We start from the raw sequence: 13,928 nt of genomic DNA, 5'->3' as shown, positions 1-13,928 counted from the left end.
GTTGCTCAATGGGAAGAAACCGGACGTCTCCTTCTTTAGGGTGTTTGGTTGCAAATGCTACATCTACAAGAAGCGGCAATACCTAGGGAAGTTTCAAAGACGTTGTGATATTGGTTTTTTTGTTGGTTACTCATCAAGTTGAAGGTTTGGATTTTGGAGAGACCTTTGCACCGGTTGCAAGATTAGAAGTCATTCGTATCCTCCTTGCATATGCATCACATCATGAAATAAAACTTTATCAAATGGATGTGAAAAGTGCATTTTTAAATGGCTTTATTAATAAACTAGTCTATGTTGATCAACCTCCCGGGTTTGAAGACCCTAGATATCCTGATCATGTTTATAGGTTGTCCAAGGCTTTATATGGGCTTAAGCAAACCCCAAGATCTTAGTATGAGCGCCTTCGGGACTTCCTCATTGAGAAGGGCTTCACTATTGGGAAGGTCGATACCACACTATTCACCAAGAAGCTTGATGGGCATATCTTCATTTGTCAAGTGTATATTGATGATATCATCTTTGGATCATCAAATAAAGATTCATGCAAAGAGTTTGGTGAATTGATGTCGAAGGAGTTCGAGATGTCAATGATTGGAGAGCTTACATTCTTTCTTGGTTTTCAAGTCAAGCAAATGAGAGAAGGGATTTTCATCTCTCAAGAGAAATATACTAATGATCTTCTCAAGAGATTCAAGATGGATGAATGTAAGCCAATCAAGACACCAATGCCAACTAATGGACATCTCGACCTAGATGAGGGAGGTAACCCGGTTAATCAAACTCTCTACCACTCTATGATTGGTCGCTTGTTATATTTGACCGCATCTAGGCCCAACATCATATTTAGTGTGTGTATGTGTGCTAGATTTTAAGCCAATCCTAAGGAAACTCATTTAATTGCCGTAAAAAGAATCCTTAGGTATCTTAAGCACACACTAAGCATTGGCCTTTGGTATCCCAAAGGAGCAATATTTGAATTAGTTGGCTATTCCGATTCAGATTATGCCGGTTGCAAAGTTGATAGAAAGAGCACATCCGGAGGGTGCCATTTGCTTGGTAGATCACTTGTGTCTTAGTCCTCCAAGAAACAAAATAGTGTGGCTTTGTCCACCGCCGAAGCGGAATACATTGCCGCGGGTGCTTGTTGTGCACAAATACTTTATATGAAACAAACTTTGCTAGACTATGGAGTAGTTCTAGAAAAGGTACCTCTTTTGTGCGACAATGAAAGCGCGGTAAAACTTGCAAACAATCTGGTTCAACACTCTCGCACCAAGCACCTAGATATCTGTCATCACTTTCTTAGAGATCATGTTGCAAAGAATGATATATCACTAGAAGGTGTAAGGACCGAGGATCAATTGGCGGATATCTTCACTAAACCGCTAGATGAGGCAACATTTTGTAGATTGCGGAATGAGCTCAATGTGCTTGATTTTAGTAACTTCACTAAAAAATGAGCTTGTGTTGTCCCTTGCATTGCATTGTAATATACAACATGTTTAATGTTTTGTAATGCATATAGGGCTTGTCTAACATGGTTAAGATAACCATTGAAAAGCATGTGAAGAAGCTTAACCTTGGATCAAACTTGACAAGCAACTAGATTTACTTACAAGTATTGCATTGCATATGCATGAATGTTATTTTGTCGTTTGTCTTCAAATTGCCCTCTTATTGCCTATTTTCTTAAAAAGAATTATAGCCTAAGGCAAAATATTTTGAAAACTTGAGGGTTTGAGAGAGGTCACTCACATCAGTCCCAATTGGTGTTTATTTGGATCTTATTCGAGTTGGAACTTGATTGGGAACAAGCAGCATGAAGGATTTTGAAGATTTGCCAAAGAAAGAGTGATCGGACGCTGCACCGGACTCTAAAGTCCAGCGTCCAGTCAGTTCATAGGAGGTGAACTTGCTGCGAAGGAGTGACCGGACTCTGCGTTTCAGCGTCCGGTCAGAAGGCTTTTAGCGTCCAATTGTGTGGAGAAGACAAAGGCTGTATTGACCGGACTCTGGCTATGTCCGGTCTTGATTCTAGAGGTATTGGACCTCTCTGGAATCGACCGGACGCTGGGTGGCAGTGTACGGTCGCTGCCACCAGAGCGTCCAGTCAATAAGAATCGTGCAAATTGCGAACTCTTTCTCTGTTTCCTATTCTATCCCATGGGGGACCCCTTTATAACCATCGCGTCACCATGACCCTTGACCCGCATCAGCACCGCAGCCGAGCTCTAGCCACCGACTTCGCCGCACCTACGCCGAGCCACCGCATCGTGCCCTAGCTGCCTCCCACGCCAGCGCCGCCGCTCTGTGCATCCCCGCGCTCCCGAGCCGCTGCCTGCCCGAGCTGCCGTGAGCCCGTGAAGGTTCCCGCGCTGCCGCACCGTCCAGTGCCGCCGCTCACCGCCGCTCGCTGAGTCCCCGTGCTATGCCATCCGTGCTCCAGCACCGGTGCCACCCTAGCGCCGCCGTGCTATGCCGCCGTGCCCTCCCACAGCCTCTCTAATGCCACCGAGCCTCTACCCTAGCGCCACCTTTGCCACAGCAAAGCTCTAGGGCCGTCATTGCATTTCTCGGCCTTCGCATCTCACCGACTAGTGAACCTTAGCCTTGCCGATCCGGTGGTTCCCCGTTCATACCTCTTCTCACCGTTTCGCCGGTTCATTAGGTAGCAAGCTCGCGTTTCAATTTTGTACCTAATTGCTTGCTCTATTAGGGTTTCGTATCTCTAGATAAATAATTAAAATTATTTGTATATCCTATGTATTCCATCGTGCAGCGAGTTAGTGCCGTTGAGGTGTCAGTGGTAGTTGTCAGTTAACTCGAGGCCAAGCTCATGAGTATGGAACAAGGCCAAGCCTCGGAAGTGATAGTTGGTCTTTGTCAGGGGTAGTTGACTCTTCTCAGATCCATTAGATGGCTCATACGAAGAATGTCGGAGGTGGTCTCGGCGACAAGGATCCAAGGCCCCTGCCTCGCCAGCCTACAGATCCAAAAGGCAAGGTGATAAAGAAGTTGGCAGTAAGGAAGCACAAGTATCCAGATACAGAGACAGCGAGAGCCACCATAGTTGCAGAGGCCATGGAGCGTGCCGAGAGAGGAGGTGCTCGCAGTGGGGTTCGGATTGCTGATCAGCTTTCACCAGAAGCGAGGGCTACACTTGAGTGAGTTGAGCTCCTTCATGGTGGTCCAGCTGGGACTCTCATGATTAGAGGATGGCGTGTTGCCATTGATGAGGGTCAGCCTCAGGGGGAGTCATAGCAGTAGCCACAAGCAGCAGAGCAGACTCAGGAGGCACAGCCAGCACAATAGACTCAGGAGGGTGAGCAGGCCGAGCAGGCCAAGGAGATAGAGCCAGCACCTCATCCATAGTTACACCACTCTGGTCGTACCCATGCTCTAGTTACATCAAGGCTAGACACTCAGTAGAGGGGTTCTCATCCACCACCTAGACCACAGGGTCCGCCTCTAGTGACCCATCTTGACCTAAGGGCCGCCACGGCCAAGCAAGTACAACAGCTGAGGTTCGTGGACTTTGAGGTGTGGTTTCCACCCAGGAGGGATGAGAGAGCATCATAGGGGTTCTACACACCTTTGCAGGAGGATTTCTATAATGCCTATCTCAATAGTGGAGCAGTATTCAGATCACAGAGGGTGTGTAAGATAGAGTTTATAGTAGTAGCAGCTGGAGAGCACATTCGCCCGTATCTATCCTATTTACCAGGGCTGATAGATCTGATTGGAAAGACATGACTATATGTTCCATCTTGGGTTCTATAGTTCTATGCTACACTCTAGATTGACTCACAGCATAGGTTTATACACTTTGCATTCGAAGGTAGAGACTACTGGCTGACGAGCACTAGGGTCAGGGAGATACTCAGGCTTCAGGAGCAGCCTATCAGGTTACATGAGGTTTGCTATGGATAGACAGCACCTCCTAGACGCCTTCATGGGGGTATGGTGCCTCCTACGGACTTGGTTCGTCACTGTTTCATAGAGCCCTTTGGCAAAGGGTCAAGGAGGAACCCCAGTGATCTCACTCCCACTACTCACGTGATTGAGGCTATCATGAGGAGGACATTACTTCTGAGGATGGGATATAGAGAGGGATTGACTCGTATATAGCTATGGCTTCTCAACTCTCTGATGCAGCAGATAGTTTTTGATATTTGGAATCTTCTTCTATCAGAGATGGAGGACACTATAGCTAAGGGCTTTAGAGGTCACAGGCAGCTACCCTATGCTTACTGGATCACATTCCTTATCCACAGGGCAGTTACAGTAAGGCTGCCTGAGATGCTAGCTGAGTACAGTGGTGCCACTACAGAGTTTCCTGCTTATAACCTGACTCAGATGATCCACTATAGTACACCATAGGCACCTAGCTAGCCACGCCATCGCCCAAAGGTGCTAGAGTCTGTAGCCTAGCAGGATGATATTATCAAGGGTATTGCAGCTATAGAGGAGGAGTAGCTTGCTCAGCAGGAGGGGGTGGTCGCGAGTGACCCTAGTGACAGTTCTGATGATGACTACCAGCCCATTCCTCATATGCCTCCACGATGACATGATGTTGAGGCCAGTAGCTTCAGTTTAGCACCACCTACCCCGCAGACAGACCCTGCTCTTCTTGCTATACTTGAGCGGATGAGGCAGGACCAGGCATGCTAGGCTCAGGAGATAGCTGCAACATTTGCTCAGTTCTAGACTCGGTAGGACGAGTTTTAGCGATAGCAGCTAGCTATTCAACAGCAGACAGGCTCTACAGTAGCAGACATAGGCCATGCATCAGTAGTAGATCCTCATGCAATAGCAGCTTCTCGGATCCATGCAGCATATAGTGATAGCAATTGGGGCCCCATCGCCATAGCCTTCACCCTAGATTGGTCAGCCTGCCACCACTTCGATGACTCTAGCGTTATAGCCTAGTGGGCTTCAGAGTCAGGGACAGCCACCAGCATAGTATGCTTCACCTACAGAGCAGGTGTCCCAGTGGTTCGCTTTGCCAGTGATAGCCCCGTAGTTCACACCTCTTTAGACGGGCTTCACACCGGCACAGATGTCGTCGCTGCTAGTGTCAGACACTTCAATCTCTAGGAGTCTTGGAGCAACCTTTAGCGAGTTGACAGGGCAGCCTACTCCACCATACCTACATGTTCTAGGTCCTTCTATAGCTGCACCTATCACAGCGACTATAGAGATGCTCCCCTCCTCAGTGGTATCATCAGAGCCGATTGCTTCAGTTATACCAGCACAGCCTACAGTAGCACCAGTTCCTGATCTAACCCAGACAGCTTCAGCATCACTTCCAGCTATAGAGGGTCAGACGGCTCAGAGCTTAGGATCAGATGATGATGGCACCCAGTTCCACCTCGCTCCTCGTACCTCAGCACCCAGCTCATCCGCTGTAGCCCCATTGACTGACCTTTAGGTTTTGGTGTTTGACACCAAAGGGGGAGAGGGTTCGAGTATGTTAGCCTTAGGGGGAGCGACATATCTAGGGGGAGCTTAGTTATTATATTAGCTTATCTATTTACATTTGGAGTTTTTATGTGTGTGATACATTATGCATTCATGTTTTCTACTATATTTATGTGACAGTGATATCTACGTGATCGCGATATGTGACATGTGTGCTCTACTTTGAATTCTTTATATGTCATATCACTTGTGCTATGCTCATTTGCCTTTGCTTCCATGTTTTACTCCAATGCAAATGAGCTTCATTACTTGTACTCATGCTTATTTCATATCTTTTGAGTACATCATGTTGGCTTGGGTCACATAAGCTTGCCTAACACTTTTGTTCTTATTGCCAAAAGCTTATATGAACCAAGCATGGTAAAAACCTCATCTCTTTCACATACTCATGGTAGTATTGTCATCAATCATCAAAAAGGGGGGAGATTGAAAGCATCTAGGCCCCTAGTTGGGTTTCGGTGATTAATGACAATACGTGATTACTATGACTAACATATGTTTTGCAGAGGCAATTAAGTTAGGTCATGGTAATGGCGATCAATTGGGCAATCAAGGTGATCATGCCCCTACGATGGAAATCATTTCAGTTTTCTAAGGATGGACGACAAGGTTAAGAATGGACTAGTTCTAAGTGTCGATTGGAGTTGGAGAGACACTTAGAGTAGTTTAGGACTTTGTTTTTCCTTTAGCCATACTATTAAGGGGGGGTATGAATGGGTAGCTTGACCTAGGTGAGTCTAGTGTGTTAGGTGTGGTGCACACTTGTTAAAACTAGCACTAGGTAGCTCCATAACAGCCCTTTGATACAATGGAGCAAACTTCATTCACATATGATCAAGAGTTGGAAGTGAATGGATGGTCAAATAATGATCGGACGCTGGCTCCAGTGTGACCAGACGCTGGCTTAGGGTCCGGTCAGTTCATTTGACCAAGGTGAAAGCATCTAGAAGTGATCGGACGCTGAGAGGTCAAGTGACCGGACGCTGAGGGCCAGCATCCGGTCGACTCCAGTAAGGTCCCAGAGAGGGAGAATCATGATCGAACGTGTCCGGTCAATGCTGACCGGACGCTGATCAGGTTCTAGCTACTGACCGGACGCTGCTCAACAAGTGACCGGACGCTGGGGGTCCAGCATCCGGTCGACATCAGTAAGGTTCTAGTGAGGGGAAAATGTGACCGGGCGCGTTCGATCAACACTTAACCACTGGAGTTCGGGGTGTACTGACCGGAGCGTCTGGTCAACATGACCGAAGTGTCCTGTCACCCCGTAGAGGCACATAACGGTTTGTTTTTCAGCCGGTGTTATAAATACAACCTCCACTCGTGTGTGGGGGTACTTTTGCTCATTCCAACAACTGAGAAACACCTTAGAGAGTGCCAAGAAGAGCAAGGTCCTAGTGAGGTGATTGAGATTTGAGAATCCCAAAGAGAGCCCTCATTAGTGAAGATCAAGAGTAGCAAAGTGTGCATCCACCCTTCTCATTAGGCTTGTCATGGTCAAGTGAGAGTTTGTGCTTGTTACTCTTGGTGATCGCCATCACCTAGATGGCTTAGTGGTGATTGGGAGCTTGGTGATCATTCGGAGAGCTTGTGGATGACCCAACTCAAGTTGTGAGCGGTTGTAGGTGATTCACCGCGACGGAGTGTCGAAGAATCAACCCGTAGAGAGCACTTGATCCTTGCACAGATCAAGGGGGAGCTACACCCTTGCGCGGGTGCTCCAACGAGGACTAGTGGGGAGTGGCGACTCTCCAAAACCTCAGCAAAACATCATCGCGTTTCTCCTTCTCTATTTACTTTGAGCATTTACTTTGAGCATTTACTTTGAGCAATTCAATTCTTGTCTTTACATTCATAGAATTGCCATGCTAGAGTAGGATTGGAACTTAGGTTGCAAGTCTTTTGTGTGGTAGAATGATTAGAAACACTTTCTAGGCACAAGGGGTTAATTGGGCTAACCATAGGATTTAATTATTGCAAAGAACTTTCGAATTAGCCCAATTCTCCCCCTCTTGGGCATCTTGATCCTTTCACCATACTTGATTTCTTGTGAAGTTATTCAATTCTTCATGCATAGCATTCACCCAATCAACATCCTTCAATGCTTTATCTATCTTCTTCGGTTCAATTGATGACACAAATGAGAAATGCTCACAAAATGAAGCCAATCTAGATCTTGTTTGTACACCTCTAGAAATATCACCAATTATAGTGTCCAATAGATGATCCCTTGTAATATTGGTAGGTTGGAGGATTGGAACTTAATTGCTTGCACTTGCTTGATCATTGGGTTGAGATGATGTACTAGCCACTTGATCTTGTTCATTATCATGAGAGCCACTTGTACTAACTTGATTTGTATCATCTTGCACATTTGAGTTAGAGAGCACTTGCACTTGATCATCTTCATCATCATTCACTTGCCTAGGCCTCAATTCACCAATATCTATGTTCTTCATAGCATTTGAAAGTTGAATGCCTCTAACATCTTCTAAGTTCTCATTTTCTACTTGTGAACCCTTGGTTTCATTAAATTCAACATCATGAACTTCCTCAAGAGTACCACTATCCAAATTCCAAACTCTATATGCTTTGTTTGTAGTGGAATAGCCAAGTAGGAATCCTTCATCACATTTCTTGTCGAACTTGCCCAATCTTGTGCCTTTCTTCAAGATATAGCATTTGCAACCAAAGACCCAAAAATATGCAATGTTGGGCTTTCTACCATTCAAGAGCTCATATGGTGTCTTCTCTTTCAATCGGTGACAATAGAGGCGGTTGCTACAATAGCAAGCCATGTTGATAGCTTCGGCCCAAAAGGATTGACTCACATTGTACTCACTAAGCATAGACCTTGCCATATCAATGAGTGTTCTATTCTTCCTCTCAACAAGGCCATTTGATTGAGGTGTGTACTTGGCCGAGAATTGATGTCTAATTCCAAACTCATCACACAACTCATCAATTCTAGTGTTCTTGAACTCACTACCATTGTCACTTCTAACTCTCTTGATGGTTGTTTCAAACTCATTGTGAATGCCCTTGACAAATGATTTGAATGTTGCAGACACATCACTTTTGTCCACTAGAAAGAATACCCAAGTGTATCTAGTATAATCATCCACTATCACAAAGTCATATTTGTTACCACCAATGCTAGTGTATTGTGTTGGCCCAAACAAATCCATGTGCAATAACTCAAATGATTTACTAGTGCTCATCATGCTTTTCTTAGGATGGGTGTTTTGAACTTGTTTGCCGGCTTGACAAGAGCTACAAAGCTTATCCTTTTCAAACACAACATCTTTCAAGCCTCTAACCAAGTCATGCTTAACCAATCTATTCAATTGTTTCATTCCAACATGACCAAGCCTTCTATGCCATAACCAACCCATGCTAGACTTAGTGAATAAGCATTTAGATAATTTAGCTTCACTAGCATTGAAATCAACCAAGTATAGATTCTTATATCTAAAGCCTTTTAAGATTAAGTTAGAGCCATCTACACTTATGATCTCTACATCATTAACCCCAAATATGCATTTGAATCCAAGATCACACAATTGAGCCATGGATAGCAAATTGAAGTTCAAGCTCACTACTAGCAACACATTGAATATGCTCATGTCATTGGATATTGCAATGTTACCAAGCCCTTTGACCGTGCCTTTGCTATTGTCACCAAATGTGATACTATCATAACCATCATTGTCATTGGTGTTGATTGAGTTGAACATTCTTGCATCACCAGTCATGTGTTGAGTGCACCCACTATCAAGAACCCGATGCCTTCCTCTAGCTTTATAATTGACCTACAAAAGAAGATCAATTCTTTTTAGGTACCCAAAGTTGCTTAGGTCCTTATAGGTTAGTTACTAAGCTCTTTGGTACCCAAATGGCTTTCTTCTTTGAGCCCATCCATGGTTTACCAATAAACTTAGCCTTCACACCATTTGTACCCTTAGTAAGCACATAGAAAGAATCAAGCTTAATGGAGGATACATTAGCATGTGACTTCTTGTTCATGCACTTTTGCTCTACATGACCAATTTGCTTGCAACTAGTGCAAAACTGACCATTGTTCTTCACAAAACTAGTCTTATGAGGAGCAAAGGCCGCCTTACCTTTCTTGGGGGTATAGCCCAATCCCTCTTTGTAGAGAGAAGCTCTTTGGCTACCCAAGCACATAAGCAAGCGGTCCAAACCACCATAGGCCTTGGCCAAGGTGTGAGTGAGCTTATTGACCTCCTTCTTGAGGTTCTCATTCTCAACCATTAGTGAGGCATCACAAGTGAGACCATCACTACTAGATGAGGTGGAAATAGAAGTACTACAAGAAGGGTTAGTGAGACCAACAATGATAGGCATAGATAATGATTCATCAATTATATCATAAGTTAAGCCTATATTACAAGTTTCAACAATCTTCTTTTTATTTTGCTCATCAAACAAAGAGGAATGAGCTTTTTCAAGCTTCTTGTGAGCCTTGACAAGCTTCTCATGGGCTTCCTCTAGCCTCTCATGAGATGCATTGAGCTCATCAAAGGCTTGCTTAAGGGATTTTAGTTCCTTACGCAAGCTTTTGCATTCCCTTCTCTTGATATCAAAGTGTTCTCTAGCATCTTCTAGCATGTCAAATAGTTCATCCTTAGTAGGTTCATCATCATCACTATCACTTTCATTTTCATTTTCATTATCATGTTCCTCATCACTTCCATCATCACAAATTTGTACCTTAGTGGCCTTAGCCATGAAGCATGATGGAGTGTCGAAGAGAGAAGGCTTCTCATTGATTCCAATGCTTGCAAGTGCCTTTTTCTTGGTGGTCTTGTCATCATCACTATCATCATCATCACTTGAGGAAGCATTACTATCCCAAGTGACCATATATGAACCACCCTTCTTCTTCTTGAAGGTCATCTTGTACTTCTTCTCTTTCTTTTCCTTCTTGTCCTTCTTCTTGTTCTTCTTGTTGTCATCATCATTGTCGCTATTATATGGACATTGAGCAACAAGATGATCTTTGCTTCCACATTTGAAGCACCTTCTTGACTCTTCCTTGTTCTTGGATGAAGATTTCTTCCTTCTAGCACGGTACCCTTTCTTCACCATGAATTTGCCAAATTTCTTGACTAAGAGAGCCATCTTCTCGTCATCATCATCATCCCATGAACCATCATCTTCACTTGATGTTTCTTGCTTTTCCTTGCCGTTGGATGATGTGGCCTTGAATGACACACTCTTCTTCTTCTCATCTTTCTTCTCTTTCTTTTCTTCCTTCTCATCATCATCTCTATATGTATCATCGGTCATTATATCTCCCAACACTTGGTTTGGTGTCATGGTGTCCAAACCACTTCTCACTAGAATAGTGACCAATGTGCCAAATCTTGAAGGCAAGCATCTCAAGAACTTGTGGGAGAAGTCCTTGTCCTTCACCTCTTCTCTAAGTGCTTTAAGATCATTGACAAGCACTTGAAGCCTATGGAACATCTCTGGCACACTCTCATCCTCCTTCATCTCGAAGCTTGCAAACTTCTCTTTGAGAATGTATGCCTTTGCACCCTTCATGACTTGAGTGCCCTCAAATGATTCTCCCAACTTCTTCCAAGACTCATGAGCCATCTCAATATTCTTGATTTGCTCAAATATTCTCTCATTAATTGCATCATGAATGGCACTTAGAGCAATGTCATTGTTTTGGAGGAGCACTTCTTTGGCCGCAGTGGGATTCTCTGGATCACCAATCTCAATTTTGGTTTCTACCACCTTCCACACTTTTCTATTGATTGAGTTGATATGTGTGGTCATCTTTGATTTCCAACATAGAATTTGTGCCATCAAATTGGGTTGGCTTCTTGGTGTTGTTGATTTGAGCCATTTTTACACTGAAGGTTGTTAAGCCTCAAATCACGGTGACCTCGGCTCTGATACCACTTGAAAGGTTCTAATGGCTAGAGGGGGTGAATAGCCTATTATAAATTTCTACAACAACACTTAACAAACTGGTTAGACAATTATGAGGCAAAGCAAGTGTTGCGCTAGCCTACTAAAATAGCAAGCCACCTACCACAATTCTAGTTTATATAGTTTCTATCCACACAATAGCAATGACACTACACTAAGTTAGTGTGCTCTCAAAAGCTAACTAAAGAGCCACACTAACCAAACTAACAAGCTCTCACAACTAGCTACACTAAAGAGCTTAACAACTAGTTTGCAGTAATGTAATGAGAGTGAGCAAGAAGGTTATACCGCCGTGTCGAGGAAGGAGCCAATCAATCACAAGAATGAATAACAATGAAGACCAATCATCTCAGAATCAAATGATGAACACAATGATTTTTTACCTAGGTTCACTTGCTTGCCGGCAAGCTACTCCTTGTTGTGGCGATTCACTCACTTGGAGGTTCATGTGCTAATTGGCATCACACGCCAAACCCTTAATAGGGTGCCGCACAACCAACACAAGATGAGGATCACACAAGCCATGAACAATCCACTAGAGTACCTCTTGGCTCTCCACCGGGGAAAGGTCAAGAACCCCTCACAATCACCACATCGGAGCCAGAGACAATCACCAACCTTCGCTCGACGATCCTCGCTGCTCCAAGCCATCTAGGTGGTGGCAACCACCAAGAGTAATAAGCGAATCCCGTAGCAAAACACGAACACCAAGTGTCTCTAGATGCAAACACTCAAGCAATGTACTTGGATTCTCTCCCAATCTCACAAAGATGATGAATCAATGATGGAGATGAGTGGGAGGGCTTTGGCTAAGTTCACAAGGTTGCTATGTCAATGCACATGGCCAAGAGGGTGAGCTTGAGCCGGCCATGTGGCTTAAATAGAAGCCCCCTTGAAATAGAGCCGTTATACCCCTTCACTGGGCACAACACTGGGTGACCGGACGCTCTAGTCATATCGACCGGACGCTGGACCTCAGCATCCGGTCACACGATGCGTGCCATGTGTCCCCTCTCTTCAAATGTTGATCGCCCAATCTCAACGGTCAAGTGATGACCGGACGCAGTAGCTCAAAGTGACCAGACGCTGAACCCTAGCGTCCGGTTGTTTCCAGTAAGCATCTAGAGATGACTTTTTATGACCGGACGCGTCAGGTCATGCTCGACCGGACACACCTAGCGTTTGGTCACACAGCGACTCCCCTATGCACTGCCACGTCAGCTAGATCGGATGCAGCCTATTAGCGTCCGGTCACTTAATGACCCAGCGTCCGGTCAGAGACCGACGCTGTGCATCTTTGCAGCTTATACTGACCGGACGCGCCGGTCCAACCGAGGCCAGCGTCCGATCACTGCATGACCAACTCCTTTTCAACTCTATCTCCTTCACCCTTGCTCAAATGTGCCAACCACCAAGTGTATCACCTTGTGCACATGTGTTAGCATATTTTCACAAACATTTTCAAGGGTGTTAACACTCCACTAGATCCTAAATACATATGCAATGAGTTAGAGCATCTAGTGGCACTTTGATAACTGCATTTCAATACGAGTTTCACCCCTCTTAATAGTACGACTATCAATCCTAAATATGATCACACTCGCTAAGTGTCTCGATCACCAAAACAAAATGGCTCCTACCATTTATACCTTTACCTTGAGCCTTTTGTTTTTCTCTTTTTTCTTTTCAAGTCCAAGCACTTGATCATCACCATGGCATCACCATCATCATGATCTTCATTTGCTTCACCACTTGGAATGTGCTACCTATCTCATGATTACTTGATAAACTAGGTTAGCACTTTAGGGTTTCATCAATTCAATAAACCAAACTAGAGCTTTCAACTGTCACATGCGTCGTTCACCACCGCCCCTGCACACTTTTGTCGCACATGGCCAAGCCACCATGGGGCTTCTCTAATGGCACCGTTTGTGCCCACCGGTGTAGCACGACCCCACAAAGCCCCCGCACCACCATCTCGCCATAGAGCCTTCCTTGGCCGAGCTTGGCCACCGAGCAGCCACCGCACGCCGGCGTGCTCTGCTCTGGTGCTCACGAGGACTGTGGAATGGAGAAGCCAAACATTTCTATGGTGCTTCTTCAAATTGGATGACTCATATAATTAGTGCTCTGGATCTTGGGTTGGTTTTCACATTACTATAGGGTCTCTTATGCAAAAAGTGTGTCCCCACCTGGGCTCTTCCATGCTGGGCTAGCCTTGTGCTACCCCTGGGCCAAGTACCGTGCGCCCGCGTGGGCTAGCCTACTCCGCCTAGGCCACGTCGATTGGCCGCATGGGCTGGCCTCCTGTGGGATTGGGCTGACTTGGGCCAAAATGGACGGCAAAGCCTTTTTTGTAACACCCCAGGTGTTTGTCACCAGTTAAGCAATGGGTTTGAGCTCAAACATGGCATGTTAAGTGGTGATGGAGATGTTAGGTCAAACATATGAAAGCGAGCCACCACTTAAACTTGGACCAT

This window comes from Miscanthus floridulus, chromosome 4, assembly GCF_019320115.1.
Source record: "Miscanthus floridulus cultivar M001 chromosome 4, ASM1932011v1, whole genome shotgun sequence".
Lineage (NCBI taxonomy): Eukaryota > Viridiplantae > Streptophyta > Magnoliopsida > Poales > Poaceae > Miscanthus > Miscanthus floridulus.
This window is presented reverse-complemented; position numbering follows the sequence as displayed.